The sequence below is a fragment of the Falco rusticolus genome, chromosome 11 (assembly GCF_015220075.1).
Source record: "Falco rusticolus isolate bFalRus1 chromosome 11, bFalRus1.pri, whole genome shotgun sequence".
Taxonomy (NCBI): domain Eukaryota; kingdom Metazoa; phylum Chordata; class Aves; order Falconiformes; family Falconidae; genus Falco; species Falco rusticolus.
The window spans coordinates 5,563,348-5,580,496 of NC_051197.1; the positions used below are offsets into that span (position 1 = coordinate 5,563,348).

Here is a 17,149-nt window from a genome sequence, read left to right on the forward strand (position 1 = left end):
TTTGTGCCGCCCCCCACCCCCCGGCCCGGCCGCGTCCCCGTCCCGCGCCCGGCACCGGCCGCTGAACTCGGCGCTTTCAGAGTTGGCTTTGGAGTGCTCGCAGGCATCCCGTGGTGGCTGGCAGAGCTCCGGCGTTGCTAGCCCGCTTGGCTTTGGGAGCGGTGTGGCACGGAGGGGAACTGTCAGCAGGCCCTCTCCGGAGCAGCCCTGCGTGCGGTGCCGGGCCGTGCGGTGCCGGGCCGTGCGGTGCCGGGCCGTGCGGTGCCGGGCCGTGCGGTGCCGGGCCGTGCGGTGCCGGGCCGTGCGGTGCCGGGCCGTGCGGTGCCGGGCCGTGCGGTGCCGGGCCGTGCGGTGCCGGGCCGTGCGGTGCCGGGCCGTGCGGTGCCGGGCCGTGCGGTGCCGGGCCGTGCGGTGCCGGGCCGTGCGGCCGCTGCGCTGTGATGCTCCCTGTCACATCGACAGGCACGGGCAGGGGAAACCAACCGGCTCCCAACAAAGAGATTAATAACACGGCAGGCACGTGAGTTTAATACTCCAGACACCACAGTCTTTAAAAGAATTGTTTCTGCTTAGAGCCCATTTTTTAAAGACTGTCAGTTTGATTTAATTTTTATGTAGTTTATTGATCATCTGGTGTATATTATGGGGCACTAATACATTAAGAGGAGAGGCATGGTTTTCTCTTTATATTCCCACAAGAATAGAGGCTGGTGCAGAAAGCTTCATCTTGTATCTGGAAAAAATAAAAATACTTGATAGCCCATATATGAAACCAACATAAGTAGAAACATAACTAGCTTGACTTACCTCACTTATTTAAACAGAAGGTTGGATTCCTAGTAAAACAGCTCCTAGGAGTCAGTACTTTTAAACTTTTATTTACACAAGTTTTCTTAAGGCGTTCCTGGCATGAGTGAGTGCCGTTTGAATGGGTAAAGGGTTTTTCTTCCCCTTCTCTGGGCTAAGGGTCCTAAACAAAAAAACAATTAGTTGACATGTGTTATTCTACTTTTGATAGTTTGGGTAAACAGAACTTATCAAGCATCACTGGAAGGTATTGTTATCGGGGAGTAATGTGATACGGCAAAAACTGTGATTGTTGCTTTGTTTCACGTTACTACAGGTGGAAATCAGAAAGTAAACACCAGAGTTAGTTGGTTTAGTGTTTTGTTTGGGTTTTGGGTTTTTTTTTTAGTGTGAGGAACATTTAAAAGTAAGAGCATAAATTCAACAGCAGAAGAAAAGTTTAGGTCTGGCTGATCACCGGCAGGTGAAGAACATGGGTGGGACGTGGTAAGGGAGGTGATTATGTGATGGGTAGCACATGATGTGTGTTTGGGGAAGGGCTTTTCAAATACACCCAGACCAGTAGTATCGGATCTGCTAGGGGATGACTGGGCATGAGTTGCTGTGAAAGCCAGCTGCCCCACTTGCAGGAGGCTTGGCTTGCTCTTCCCTCTGCCTTTTGCCAGGGAAGACTAAGAGCTTAGAGTTTCCAAGCGTTTAATTCCCATTTTCTTCCTTCCTAACCTTGTTAAAAAAAAAAAAAAAAAAACCCAACAAAAAACCCCAAACTGAAACACTTTGAAGGTGTAAAGAAGATGCTGTAGCTAAAGCCTGTAAGAGAAAGTTGGACAGACACAAGTTGATGGGTATTTTACACATTTAGTAAAAAAGAGTCTTCTGTAAGGTAATGAAAACCAGAACTGGGTAAATGACTTGTTTTAAGGTGGCGGTACCCAGCAGAGGTCTTCTGCTGGTGCATGCAGGCACATGGCCAATGGCCTCCAGTGCAGTTAAACTGAGTTACGCCTCTTGAGCGCCTGCCCAAAGACATTCAGAGTAGCAGGGAAACAGAAGGCTTTTTCTCATTTGAGGACCACTTGGGGGAATATTAAAACTGGTCATTTGATTTGCAGAGGTCTGTGATGCTGCATTGGCTTCTACTGCAGGTACTACCATAGTTCTGACTAGAGTCGGTTTTCTATGGGGGGAAAATGAAAAGAATAAACTATGGCTGAAATCTCTTCCGAAAATGACACACATCAGCTCTCTGTGAGGTGGTAGATGTGTACAAATCCTTCTTTGTTTACATACAAATTTAAACAAATTACCCAGAAGACAATCATCATAAACATCTAAGAAAGTCAGAATAAGTAAAGCAGAGCTATCAGGAGCTTCCTTCGGCTTTAATTTGGTGCAAGGGGTTAGAAAGATCCACTTTTGTCTTTCATCGTTAAGTACAATGATTATCTTGATAGTAAATGCATAACAGGAAGATTTGTATCTTTGTTTCTTGGTGATTGTGGGGAGCGAAGTGAAGTCCTGGAGCCGTTGGCAGAAGCATGTTGCTGGTGGAGTAGATTGGATGAAGATCTGCTGAACCAGACCCCCAGTTTCTCCTGCATTTCCATCTTGGGTTGGCAGGGAGCTGCGTATTTTTGAATACCCCCCTCCTCTACTGAGTGCACTTGGCACTGACAAATCCCTGGTTTCTTGCATGAACAAGAGGTTTCCTCACCAGCACTGTGATCTTCCCAGAAATTTCATGTCGGTGCTTAACTCTGCAAAAGAGGCAGAAAAGAACTGAGTGTGCATTTATTAAAACAGGTCATCCAAGGGGGGAAAATAACTTTCTCCATCTGCTTCCTCCTCTCGGGAGGGCTCTGTTTAGAGAATTAGAAGATGCTTCCTGAAATTGTTAGGACTGCAGGCGAGCTTGGTGGTGTGGAAGAGACCCCGCTGCCCTGTCCCTGTCTCACTGGTCACCGCGACACATCTGAAAATGTGATTGAGGAACTCGGCCGGGGGGGCTGAAGTTGCCCCCATTAAGCCAGTCGGTGTCTTCACATTGTAGAGCTGTAAGGAGCTCTCTGAGCAGCAGAACGGGAGGTGTGATGGGAGGACCTCACTCCACCTTCATCTGATCGTCCTCAGCCCAACTACAGCCCCATGCCTTTGTCAGGAGTTTCTCGTGCCTCCTGCCCGAAGCGTAGAGCTGTTACTGGGGGGGACTGGTGTGGCCCTGGCCAGGGCAGGCCCCCCATGGGTTTTGCTGCCCAGATGCAGCACTGCACAGTGCTGCCACAACCAGCCAGCACCTTCCTGCAGGAGACCTGGGCCAGGTGGGGAAAAGCCTCCTGGCCCTTGAGGTGGGATGCTTTGGAGCCTGGCCCCACAGATGTGACATGTAGGGTTAAATTTATGCCTCTCAGGCCTGTTTTTTTTCCCTTGCCAGGGACTCCCCGCGTTCTAGCAAACTGTGTGCAGCCACCTGTGCTCTGCTGACGGGCACTAAGTCGAGCGTTTAATCTGGGAAGAGGGGAAGGTTATGTCAGCGAGGCCGACGGGGCAAATGGGGGTCTTCGGTAGCTTGTATTTGTGCAGCTTGCGCAGGTAGAACAGCTTCCAAAAAGTCCTGCTTGTGCTATAAAATAGAGGGATTTGATCTGGCATACCTGCTTCCTAGGCTCCTGGAAACTGGGTTTATGGGAGCAGATGTTTCAGGCTGGTGAGATGTAAACTGCACATAATTTACTGCCTGCCTTATTTTCTGTCTCTAATTTAATTTTCTCTCTTCTGTCAATCCCAGTTGTACAACACAAATTTTACTGCCTTTGGGAGATTTTTGAAGCAGCAGATGGATAGCCCTCTTACGACCTTAATATCTCTTTAGCTTTCTCACACATTTGGCATCTCCTCTTCTGTAGTGAGCTTGATGCTAAAATGAACTTTCAAAGTAAATATTTACACTAGCAGGACCTTGACATGTTTATGTAAGTGGGGATATAATCTTATAATTTGGGCTAACAATTTAGATTACTCTTAACTTTCCTCTTCTGTGCGGAAAACTGTGTCGCCGTCCAGCTTTCAGAAGCAAAAAAAGGTTTGAGTTCCACCGGGGGCCCTGTCGCTCTGTCACAAAAATTGGCACAAACAGGCCTGGCGTTGTCATTGAAGCGTAAGGAGTGGGAGGAATTAAAGATGAGGGATGAGGTTAGAGTTATTTGGATGCTGTAAAGTTGAATTTGATGAGCTAAGCAACTTTGCTTTGTTTGGGTTGGGGTTGTTTTTTTATTATTATTATTATTTTTCAGCCTACCCTGCTGTGCAGGGCTCACTTGTCGCGTAGGTAACATCTTTCCATACGCTCCTGAAGAAACTGCTGACCCAACCATTTCTTATTTTCGGCAAGGGACAACAAGACCTGACTGTACTAAACCAGCTGGGCAGTCCCAGCGCCTTGGTGTTGTCTTCTCCATGCTGTGTCTTCTCTGTGTTGAGGAGGGCTGAGTCCACATCACACGTGAGAAGCTGCGTGGGTGAAGAGTCATCATCGTGTTTTGAGCATCCCTACATGGGGTTTGATCATTAATGTTTATGTATCGCTTGTTTTAATACCCGTAGGATCTTTTGGTGGCAGCAAGCTCCCTGCGAGGCAGCAGGGTCTGTCTCAAGACGGCCGCTCTGGAAGCGCTTTTGCAAAGGCAGGTTTGCAGAGGTGGCATCTTGGCGTGGGGTCGTGTGGCTGTCCCCCACGATGAGCTGGGAGTAAAGGAGCTTTTCTGAGCCTTGAAAAGCTTCTTATTGGACCAGCAGTCAGCATGTAAGCACAGTACCCGTCCTTAGTTTTGCCCCTCTCTTGAAAGACCAAGGGAGCCTGGTCTTATGGATGAAAAGACGGGAGAGAAGTATTTTGGAGGTGTTTAAAGGACACTTTTTTTTTTTTTTTTTGTTGCATTTGCTTTATGAAAACCAGAAAACCTATCAAGAACAGGTTATTAGTGACAATTATACTTGAGGTGTTAATTGCAGAACAGGGAAATGCTGTACCTATGGCAGACGGAGTCCTCGGGGGTATAAATCTGCTGGCTTCCCCGAGCCGGTGGAGTTTGGCCAGCCTGAAGACGTGGCTCCAGGAAAGCAGAATTACATGCAACTGCTTCATGGCCAGAAGTGCTTTGAATCCTGTCTACCTGCTGCTGAGACAGGCGGGAGATGGGATCACAGTTACAGTAGATGACATTTTTTTTTTAATTGTCTGTTTGTAGTGAGCATAGAAAATAATATAAACATCACTCCCAGATCAAACAGATTATTTTTATACCCTTTAAATCTCAATTTAATATGCATGCCTTTCTCAGGCTGTTTTGGTCTGGCTTTGTTTGTCTAGATACAGGCTGATGGTATATTCTCCAGATGCGTGTGCCTCCGTATACCGCCCAAAGATGGTTTGCATACCACAGCTGGGGAGCCCGCGCTGCACGGGCACAGCCTTGCAAACCAGGGCTCCTCTTTAGTGCCTGCATCGGAGATAGGAAGGGTGCTTGTATCTCTGAATGTCTGAAATTACTTAAAAGAGGGGGGGAAAAAAGCCCCAGCTCTGCTCCCGAGCTTGCAGTGGCAGAGCAGGCTCCATCCTCTCCGTTTCGGTCATACAATGCCCTCGCTTCATCCATGGTAATCCAGAAGGGACCGTTGTGGTCGCCCAGCCTGCCTGCGCCTCGAACAAGGGCATGCCTGTTGAAGGCAGCGTGGGGAAAGGCAGCAGCCTGCACACCCTCCTACCCCAGCATCCACACAGCCGGCACTGGGACGGCGGCTTCCCCCAGCCCTGTGCATCCCGGGGGGCTGTGTTCGGGGGGGCAGCAGGGGAACCCCTTCCCCAGATGCAGCTTTTCCTCCTGTGCAGCAAAATGCCAGCTGGGCTTTCAATACAAGCGCTGTCATATTGTTGGCATTTTGGTGGTGTGGTTTTTTTTTTTTTTTCTTTCTTTCTTTTTGTTCGGTCTTAGGGCCCTGGCTTCTGCAGTTGTGTTGGGGTGGGGTTTTTTTGATAGGTCAGGTTCCGTATTTCCAAAAAAAAAAAAAAAAAAAAAAAGGCTTGAAAATGAGAATCAAGTGAGTGATTAAACACTTTAAAAAAAAAAAGTGAATTAAAGTAATCTAGCACTTATTCTGTAATTACAAAGTCTGAAGTCAGTTTTCTGAATAGATTTCATGGTGATGATGATCTTTTTTATTATTTTTTTTTTTTCCCCTGTGTGCATGGGCGCCCTGCCTGCGCCCGGCCGTCACTCTGCCCTTGCAAGTACCTCGGCTGGCAGGGAGCTCACCGCAAGCTGGGATGCTGCTGCTGCCTCTCACATCTCCTCATGGATCAGCGTGACCCTCTCTTCAAAGGGCATTCGTATCCCTTTCAAAGCCATCCTGTCTGTCCCGCTTTTGCTCTCTCCCATGACATCCACCTCGGAGAAGCACTACCTGCTCCACAATTTTAGCAGGTGGAAAGCTCCCTAGCACGGGTCGGGTGTCTGTGTACGGGGTGGTGTTGGAGCAGCTGTTGGGAAGTTATGCTTGAGAATCCCTTCTTGCCTCTTAGCCGCACGCTGTGGCTTTGTGGTGGGGTCATGCAGCAGGAGCTGCTCCTCAAGTTAAACCTAAGGAGGCAGAACATCACCAAAAAAGAGGAATTTGGAAGTGTCTTCATCAGCTTTTGATGCAAAGCACGGGAAAACTTGCCTTAAGCATAGGTTTGTTACCAAGACGATGTATTAATGAGTCTGAAAATTAGGTTTGTCCCGGTGGGTTTCTAAGCATCAGAAATTCCTATAAACTCTGTCCTTTCAAGTTAGTCACGTAAGTGGGCTTGTTTTTCACATGCGTTGGATGTTTTGAAGACAGAGGGTTGAAAACCAACTCTCTGCATCAAGCAAACATTATAAGCAGAACATGTAATTTAATTCCGGAGCTTCTGATGCTCTGAAAATGCCTGTGCTCTTTATGCCGTGTGTTCTTGTTCCAGTGTTGCTTGTAGCTCGCACCCATATATGAGCTTGTCTTATCTGAGCATATGGTGCTCTCAGTCAGGAGCTACAGGGCTAGGCTGGGGCTGCCAGCCAAAGCCCAAATGAAGCTGCAGTTGGTCTGACGATGCTGGTGACACCAAAATGGTGGAGAATGTTCATAATCCTCTAGTACTTTCCCATTATTTTTCATCCCTTGCCCAGAAAGACTTGAAAGCTCTGTTAACCATAACACAGAGAAGCTTGGGAGATGCCTCCAGCCTTTCTGATAAAACATACCAGTGGGCTTAGCTTACAGTGCTTGAGACACACAGCAAATTGAGGCTGCATTGGCATTGCTGGGCTAACCCAGAACTTGCCCTGAACACCGAAGGCAGCTGTGGCACGGAGGTATCCTCTGCTTTGGGTGTTTGCAGGCAGCAGGCTGTACCTCTTGGAGCCACTTCACCTTTGCTGGCTGGAGGAGCTGAGAACAGCGTGGTTCTTCCTTCCACAAGCTTAAACAGAAGAAGTGCATGTTACTGGTTAGTGGTTTTGGGCAGCCGTCCCTCTTGAAACAGATGATGCTCCCCCTGAGAGCTCGCTTCTCCCAGCTGTGTCAGGGTTGTAGCCTGCTGTCCCGCAAAGGAAGCGACTAGCTGCATGGCATCCTGTAATTAGCTTTAACCTGGTTTTACTGTAAATTAGCGAGAATGACAGCCATTTTTGAAAGCTTTTACAGCAGTGCCTCTGTGTCCAATCATGCATGTACTGCAGACAGGCACTGGATGCAGATATTAATTGCATTGCTCTTAATTCAGCACATGCTTTTGCAAAACTGAGACATCATCGCATGCCTCAAAATGTCCAGCCCCTGAATTTGAAAGCCAAAGTGCCAAATGGGATCTCAACTTCTTGTCTTCTTGATGCTCAGCAAGTTATTTATGGCCTTTGTTTCGGGGTGGTGTGATGGGCCTTTCTTCAAGCCTGGCTGCGAGGCTCAGCTCGCCCTGGTTGTTGCTCCCACCGATGCCGACAGGGAAGTCTTTGCTCTGGTCCCTGCAGCAGCGCAGTGGCTGTGGCAGCTGGTCCTGCACCCCAAGCGCTGTGAGGGCTTCCCAGGCTTTCCTGCAAAGCCCACCACTCTTTAAAGTGTTGGCTTCCAAAGGGAGGGTTGAAAATAGCGTGGCGTAAGTGCTGATAAGCAGGTCTGGTCAGTGAACACTGGGTGCATTTATGTTCTGAATGATGCTTGCAGAGTAATTTTGGATAGATGATAAGCTGATGGCAGGCTGGAAGGCTCCTTTGAAGTCGATAGCTGTGAATCAGTTTGGTGTTAGCAGGTTTCTGAAGCTGCTCTTTGATCACTGCTCAGATGGCCCTTGCTTTTTGGGGAGCTGCTTCTCCCTTCAATGGGTGGGTTGCAGTCTGGGAGAAGCCCTGGAGGAGCCCTGTGCCAGGGTTTGAGCCCTGCTGCCCTTGGTCTTGCCCAGGCATGTCACAGGGGAGGTTGGTTCCTCTGGGAATCTCTAATCTAAGGAGACGGAGAGCATGAAGGAGCATCACCTCCATGTGTGGGCAGGGAGCTGGAGACCGGTGGGGGTGAGGGCACACTTTGAAGGTGGTGTTCCCAGTACAGATGCACCCCAGGTGCCCAGTGGGGCTTTCAGAGCTATTGAGGTACCTCTAATTCCGAACAGTTCCAGTGGAGCTGCAAACTTACATGCTTCTGCCACTCCTGCCGGGCCATGACTCCCAAGATACCTTTTGAGATCAGATCTTCAGTGATGTGCAACCATGGAGGAGAAGCCTGCGTCTCCCAGGGCTTGGGGCAGAAGCGTGTCCCCAGGACATGTGTGCACCTGTCCCAGAGCTTCCCACCTCAATTCCTGGGAAAGCTCTCCTGGTTGGCTCAGTTCCCATGCTGCCATGTTCTGCAGAAAAGGGAAACGACCTCTGAATACTCATTGCGGTGGGAACGGGCTTGTCTCTTCCTAAAAAAAAGAGCTGAAGTTTTTCAGGTTAAGGCTGTAGGGGGAAAGGTGCGCTGAAACATCTGCCAGCTGATAATCCGTAAAACAAATGGCTAATTCTCAAAGGAAGCACCTCGAGGGGGCTTTAGCCTACTCATACTTGCCAAGCTAAGAAAAAATTCCTTTTGCTGCCTAAGCACAAGGGGCTGTGTTTTCAGTAGAGGCCTTGGGGTTTGTTTTTTTTTGTGTTTGGTTTTTTTGTTGTTGTTGTTTTTGTTTTGTTTTGGTCTCATTTTTCTTATCAAAGTTTGCAGCATCAGTAACTATCTCATCAAATAATTCCATATTTTTTCCCATAATCTGGGATGGATACTTTTTTGTCTAGCACTCCTGTTTCTTGGCCATCCATACAGCAGCATGCAGCTGTCATTCTGCTGCAGCTCCCACAAAGCGGCTGAAAACCAAGGTAACAGCAACATTTTGAGCGAAGGGGATGAAATGTGGAATAGGTTCAGCGTATTTCTTTGTCATTGTTGGAGTCCTATTCAGTCTGGAACTGAATAGGAGACTGATTAGCATGTGGAAGCATTTCTAAAGCATTGGGCTGGGAGGGTTGGGTGGTTTTGTTTGGGGTGTTTTTTTTGGTTTTGTTTTTTTTTTTTTTTCCTTAAAGGAGAAGTTTTGTGGCATTTATTTTTCTGAGTGAGCTGGTATGAATCTTTTGTCAAATGCCACCCCCATGGAAAAGTCCAATAGTGTTTTAGAGAAGCCTGTTTTGATAAATCACCATGTGCATAGGCACAAAGAAGTTTTCCAGTGCCTAAAACTCGAAGAGCTGCTGCAGGATCTAGGGATGTAGCGTGTTTAAGAGCCAGACGAGTGGGACAGAGTTTGGGATTCATCTGGATTGTGGATGTAACAACAGGGACTTTGTTTTTGCTCTTGCTGAAGTTGTCTGCAAAAGTGGGTGTTGCTTTATGAACGCAGGATTGGGTCCACAGTCTGAAAATCCACCTGCTTAAATGCTCAGCGTTTTGCTTTCACAGAGAAAGATACAACGCTGAGGTCAATTAAAAAGCTAACGGGAAGTGAAAAACAACTTTTCCCCTATGAAATTGCTTCAAGTCCTGGGCCTGAGGCTGGTTTCGGAGAAGAGGGTTTGTTTTCCCCTTGATGCTGGGGCGAGGTGCTGGGACTGATGTTCCAGTTCCTCGCTGCAAGATCTCCCTGTCTTGCTCCAAGAGGTACCTGAAATTACTCCCTTGGTACTACTTGTGGGTCTCAGCTGGGTCAGTGCTAGACCAGAGGTCCAGCCATGGCAGTGCCGTACCTCCTGCCCTTTGTGGGACTGAGGGATTTTGGGGTGTTTGCAAAGCCCAGGGAGCCGGGGGATCCCCTTGTGTGGCAGGGTCTGGGTGGGTGTAGCACACTTGTGCCCCTGAGCTTGTAGGCAGAGTGGGCGGTGCAGGAAAACGCAGCTAATTTCTGGGTGCAGTGAGAGATGGACTTAAGTTGCATGGAAAACTCATGGCAGCAGTGGGAGCTGAACCCTCTTGGTGATGCGTGTATGGCCCAGACCCTGTGCCTGGGTTTCTCCGATGCCTTGTCTAGTTTTCGTTCAATTATTCTGGTTTAAGAGAGGGGAAAAAAAAGTGTTTCTCCAGCTCACTGGTGCGCCTTAATGTAGGCTATTGAAGGCTGATTAAAGCTAATATTTAATTAAGGAGAACTTAGCTCCTCTGTTCACAATTCACGATTAAAGGATCGTTTGAAGTAATTCTGCAATGCTTTCTTTTTCATCCTCCCCCCCCCCCCGCCCCCCCCTCCCTCCTTTAACGTGAAGAAAGTTCCTAGCACTGTACGTGCCCCAGCGCCGAGGTTTTGAACGCTATTGCAGGACCGCAAACCTGCTGGCGAATCTGGCCGCTGCCAAAGGCATCTGAACATTAAAAAGCCCTGCAGAGGGGTGGAAGGGAGTTCAATCTCAGGATACGCTGATTTGGAAAGGGAATCCAAACAAAGAGGCTTTTCAGCAGAGGCTGAGGCTTGGCTTCTCTCAAGGGCAGCTTGGGCTTGGGGAAGCATCCGGGAGGCGGCGGAGCAGGAGTACACGAGCTGGATGCTGCGCGGTGTAAGGTTTCCCAGCACAGCGCGGTTTTGTGTTACAGGCCGGGGAACTGGCTGTAAGCACTCCTCTCTTTTTCTTTTTTTCTTTTTTCTTTTTTTTTTTTTTTTCTCCTTTTATTTCTGTTGGAAACAAAGGGGAGGTTTAGGCATTTTGTTTTGTTTGGTGTTTTTTTGGTTTTTTTTTAATAAAGGTTCCCATCCCCTGCAGGTTTGGCGATGCCTGTTGGTGTTGGAGGGGGACCCATCGGTGTCTCCAACCTAGAGAAACCCTTTGGTGGGTCCTTTGCCAGCCTCACAGAGACACTTGATTTTGCTCAGAAAGCACAGCCCTCACGGGCTCGCCAGGGGTGCTCTGGCAGAGCCTGTGACGCTGAGGGGACAGGCGAGGCTGTGACTCAGATAAGAAGTGAGGTGGATGCTGGGGCAGCTCCTTCACAGCCGGAGGGATGCGAAGTGGGGCGTGTGTCTGCCGGACCCCAGTCCCCACAGAGCCCTGTCCCTTGCAGTGGCACCTCCGAGTGCCACCACGCTCCCGAGCAGTGCCCGGGAGAGCCCAGCGGGGAGGAGGTGCTACCAACCATCCCAACCAACCCGTTGGGGTTTTTTATAGGCACCAGATGGTTTTAATAGAGGAAAGCTGAACTTCTTATGACCCTTCCCCACAGACGTTGTTTGTTGTTTTGTAATTGTGGCCAGGACAAAAACGTGTCCCAGAACCTGCAGTGTGAGAGCGTGGTGCCTGGTGCTGCCTTCTCCCGCTCCGCCGGGAGCCCCCGCCGCTGCCCGCGCTCCTCTGCCTGCCCTGCCTCGAGTCATCTCGGGGAGGCTGCCGGGCATGCGAGCCTGGAGCCTCTCCACCGATCCCCCCGGTTAAAGAGATGAGCAGGAGTACAAATTGGAAGAAACAGGAACGTCTAAAAGCAGAGCGCAAGGAAGCAATAAAAAGTCAGGCCGTGTTTTCCCTCCTAGTTGATTAAAAATTCTCCTGATAAGCAAGAAAGCGTTCATGGCTGGACAAGACCTGTATCATGTCAAATGGAGTGAAAGGTTTATTAGAAGAGTAACGTGGTGCAAGCATTGGGTTGTGCGCGCAGCCTTTCTGGCGTTGAGTTGCCCCCCAGGGCTGAAGCTGTTGCAATGGTATGGGAGCAAGAAGTGTGATGGAGAAACCGCTTCTCCTATGGAGAAAGCAAAATGTATGAAAAGGGGGGTGTCTGGAGAGGGGAGCGGGAGGTGGGGGTGTCTGAATGCTGAACAACTGTCAGAAAAATGAGCAGAGAAACTGGCTGTTGGGGAAAGCTGTATGACAAAGGTAAAGGGAGTAGAGCAGAAGCCATCAAATTAATGCTAACAAGGGTCTCTGGGTGTTACACATATATCCATAATGCATGCAAAGCCATGGCTGAGCGTGTCACTGTCCTGTGACCGTTTCTGCAGGTTCCCTCTTGCTGCCCCTGTTTGCAGTCTCATCTCTGCCCAGGAGCGTCAAGCTAAGTAAATCTGAAATCACGCCTGTCTCGTGTGCCATTCCTTTTGTGGTGGCTCTGGGGACAGGAGGCCACTGAGATGCTGCAGGCTGGTGGGAGGAGAAGTTCAGTGGACCCACTATGGCTTTCGGAAAGTAGAAAGTCAGGCAGAAGAAGGAAATGAGGGCTAGGTCTCCTGCCCTCCATGGGGAAACCAACACTGGTGGCAAACCAGTGGGCTTGGAGACCTCCTCCAGGTCTGTGCCAGGATGCTCCACCGGGCCCATGGTTTCCCCATAGCTTGAGAAATCTGTTTGGGGATCAAACACAAGGCAAGGATGAAAAAGCAGGAAAACAAAAGGCTTGCTTCCATGCCGTTGTGTTTGACTTCCCAAGGTTTTAATTGCCAAGGGCTGCATTGGGAGCCAGCTGGCTGCAAAAGGGATGCAGATCTCAAGTAAGGGAAGAAGGGTGCGCTTTTTTTGCCTTTTTTTTTTTTTTTTTCCTGTCTGAGGTATCTAGTAAGTGCTACATTTTCCTGCAGGAGATGCAGCTTTGTATAAGTTTTTTTTCCCCAAAAGATGAATTATCATTTTTAGGTATCTGCTTGCTCAGCTTCTCCGGTTGCTTTTAGAGCTCCTGCTGTTATTGTTTTGCTAGCTATAGGAGTAAGAGGGTGCAAGCAGCAGGAAAGGCAAGTATGGAGTGCAAACTGTACCTCAATTCTAGAGTTTTTCTCCTTGGAGCAGAAAAGTATGCTTTATACAAAGGGAAAATACAGTAGGTGATTCAACTTGCAAGCCCTTGGCCCATGCACTAAGGGGTGCACGCATCCCTGCAGATGCTGGTACACGGTGACAGCAGGATCAGGCCCACTGGTGTGTGGCCTGGGAACAGGCTGGACAATCTGAATTTTGCTGCCAAAACCTTGCTTGTACAGTAACTTGAAAAAGGGTGGTGGTGGGGGAAGGCTAGCTTAAAAATAATAATAATAATAATAATAATAATAAAGCATGGGATATTTGGCATGCTGGTTGTATAAATCTCGACATTAGCTACCTGTGAATCATCCAGCAGCACGTTAATTGGTACCCCTCGGTAGATGAGGATTTGGCATCAGGTCTGCATGTAATTACAAGCCACACACAGAAGGACACAGGCAGCTAATGAACTCCTGCCAAACTCCAGCTCCGCTTCTGCGGCTTTTGAAGTTCACTGGTCTTTCAGTGTTTTGTATAGTAAGCACTGAAAGGCATCAAATCACTCCTTTGACAGCGTTTAGAAAGGGTTGGTTTGTTGAATAACCGGGTCCCTCCAAACTCCCATCGGAGAACCAGAGCATCTATAGGCGCCTTTCTCAGCGGAGCAGTAAATAGGCTGGAAATAGAGGACACCCCCTAGGAGCCGCTGAGCTCCTGCCTTGCTGACAGGAGCCAGCAGGCTCCGGTTGCCACGACGGGCTGCAAGAAAAGAAACTATTTCCATTTAAAAATCCTTCAAAACAACCCGACGAATGGTATGGGCTTTTTCCCAAGCCTCAAAGTGTTTAAATCGGAGGCTGTGCAAAGTGGGTTGCAGCGTGTTGGACGGGTCTGTGGTGGCATCGCCGTTCCGAGGGCGGTAGTAAGAGGGTTTTGGAGGGTTTCTGCCCCATTGAGAGGGCGAGTTTTCGTGATGCTGGATTTGGAAGGTCGGTGTGCTTTTCTGTGGATGCTTTGTTGCTGGGATTGGATTGGAGCCCAAGCCGTTCTCCTCCTCTTGTCATGTCTGAGGTGACAAAGGGAGCTGTTGTTGAGATAAAAACGATTTCCATGAAAACCTGCCATTTTCAGGCAAACATACCAGGGGGGTTTCATGGCAGTACCATGGTGAAGAAGAATAACGCAACTTGGCATGAAGTTCTTCCAAAAAAAAAAAAGGGGGGGGGGAGGAGGAACAGAAGAACCTTTGTCAAAATTAACCGCAATAAAGAAAAAGGGACTGCTATTCCCTTGGGCTTCTTTAACCTTTTTTCCCCAATTTATTCACATGTTCCTTGACAGCAGGGCACAGCATTGTTGCAGGGGGGCTGGAAAGGGAAATTGGGAGTTATCCATTTTTGGTTTTAAAAAGCACAGTACATGTTGTGTCCCTTGAGTCAGTGTGAATAGAGACTTGGCCGCTGCCTGTACCGTTCGGATGTGGCCCGATTTATACTGTCCCCTAAGGAAGCAGGGCTATGGAATGTCACCTGGCTGCAAAACGCAGCCGTCCTGGGGAGGTGTGGGCTGCGCCTGGGAAAGGGGCTGTTGCGACTCTGGGTGTGACAAGGTGGACATGCCCACTGTGGCTGGCCCTTGTGCCAGCGCTGGCCTTGGGCTTGCAGAAGGCGGTGGTGAAATTTCAGGTGTTGCTATGATACTGCTGCATCACCTGGATTTGCAGAATATGCAGTTTCTTACAGGGATAAGAAGCACCCAGAAGTCCGAAATTGGTGTGCGACGTGGAACCGTGCTGTCCCCCCAAAAATCTGTTTGGCTTTCAGGGACCCAAACATAGAGTCTCATCCAGAGGCAGGTGGGTCAGGGTGGGTAAACCCTTGTGAGCAGCATGGAGTGGGCACCTCTGTTGCTGCAGGTGACAGCTTGCCACCGAAATACCCCATTCCCAGCTGCTCTCCACCAAAGTCGCTCAAACTTCTGCGGGCAGCGAGGTGGCAGCATGGCCAAGGCAGCCGCCATCGCATCTCCGCCTTCTCCTGCAAAGTCTCCCCTGCCTTTAATACAAAGCTGTTTTAATGAGGAGCATGATTTTTTTACTTCTTTAAAATATTACCTGGGTACTAGCGCAATCTCAGGTTTATTGCGTACTGTTATATGTTAGGGTGCCACTTTATGCTGTAATTGTGGTCAAAATACAGAGGAGGGAGAAAAGAGATACTATTATGCCTTTTTAACCTGCAAAGCCTGACTGAGATCTGCTTTAAGGGCTGTGAGATCAAACCCCCATCGCCTGAAGGGCCTTCGGATCATTTCCACCTCTGCTCACGTTTTTTTGCCTTTCAGCACTGTGTACTGTGCGTTATATCCTGGAAACTCCACCAAATCTTGACTACCGAGGGGGAAAAGTTTCATTTCCAGTTAATCAAGGGAGTTGTGTAATACCATTTTCTCCTGGGGAACTTCCAGAAGAAAGAAAGGAGGGGTGGGGTGGGGGGGTGGGTAGAAAGGGTATTACATAAAGCAAGTATATTAAGAGGAAATAAATTATGAATTAAAAGTGATTAGTGAACTTTTAAGGAAGAGGTCAGGAGTGCCATTTGGACTACAAACTTTTTAAGCTTCCAGTGCTTGTATTGGGTTACAGAGTTATAACCCAGCCTTATTTGTGCAGGTGGCTGCAGCTTCAAATCCAAAGAAGGATTTTGCATTTACAATAGGTACATTGACAGAACTGGGTCAGAAAGCTACCCACGGCAGGCTTCAGTGCTGGGACAAGGGCTCTGCCGCCTCCTGCGCAGGGCAGTTGCTCCCAAAGACGTGCTTAATTGCAGCTGCAGTGCCTGGCTGGGATGCTCTGGGAATGGGGAGAGGAAGCTTGGGAAGTTCAGCAGATGAATTTTTTTTTTTTTTTTTTTTTTTTTTTAAGAGACCTGATGTTGACCAGGTTAACTGGCTTTATTTTTGCTTCAAAGGCTTTGCGCCTTTGTTGATTTAAAAATAATCAAGAGGATTTTGTTGACTGCAGTCGCGTTGGCTGCAGTTCTGTATTTCCACTCGTTAATGTTAGGGTTCAGCGTGGCTGTGCCAAGAGAAGAGCCAGGGCTTATACGTGGCGGTGTTTGGGGGCTGTAAGCTGAGATAAGGAGTCTCTGCTTGATAGCTCATATATTAAAACAACACCTACAGCCCACAAAACTTTCCTCCAGAATAGAGGTTGGTGGAGTGGAGCAGATTTGTTACTATATGAGGAAATATCGGGGTTCCCGCAGGCAGTGTGTGCCAGTGGGATGATGTGGCTGAAGGGGAGCCGCAGCTCTGCTCACCTTGCTTTGGTTTGGAAGAAAGCTCCTGGATTGCCCCCAAAGAAACGGGGTGTTGCACCCCTTTCTCATGGTGGGAGTGTTGCTGGGACTGGGCAGTGGTCCGAGCTCTTCCTCGAAGGCAGAGCCTGGAGGAGTCATGGTGAGGCAGGGCTCGTTCCAAACCCTGCTGACCGGCAGAGTAAACCGTGTTCGCTTCGTTTGTAATTGAAAACATAATAGTCGCTGCAGTGTATTTTTCGCATGATCTGTTTGCCCTCAGTATTGCAGCGTTCACAGGCACATTTTTAATTCTGCCCCCCCATTCAAGCTGGGTCATCCTAGGTCACGCTTGTCATGTCTTCGAGACCTTCCAAAGCACTTGGATGTACAGAGGTGCCTCAAAAGATGCTGACACACTGGGGTTTTCAAGGTGTATCATGTTTTATTCCTTGCTGTAGACAATGTGAAATGATGGCTTTGTTTCCATCGTGTTTGGCTGGAACTGGCTTTGGAGTCCTGTTGATAATGTCTTTTATGTTCACCCTCTCCAACTGTTGCTGGTCAGCCAGTCTGGCCTAAATCTGATTTACCCTACAAATGCAGAATTTTATATGCATCTAGGTATTGTGGCTTGGATAAGACCTTTTGTTCTTATTAATGCATTTTTTAGGTATTAAAAATATATGTGCACTTTAATATTAAAGCTCTTTTAATATCAGCTCATGCCAAACTCCCAGGAGGAACAACTTAACATACTTCTTAGAATTCCCTTCCCTTTCTTCCTTTGTATGTGGT

General features: G+C 48.6%; 1 protein-coding gene across 1 annotated transcript in view; it reads left to right on the forward strand.

The window, feature by feature from the left end:
• Positions 1–17,149, forward strand: part of PLPP3 (phospholipid phosphatase 3) — a 46,135-nt gene that overhangs the window by 1,171 nt on the left and 27,815 nt on the right. The window lies entirely within an intron of this gene.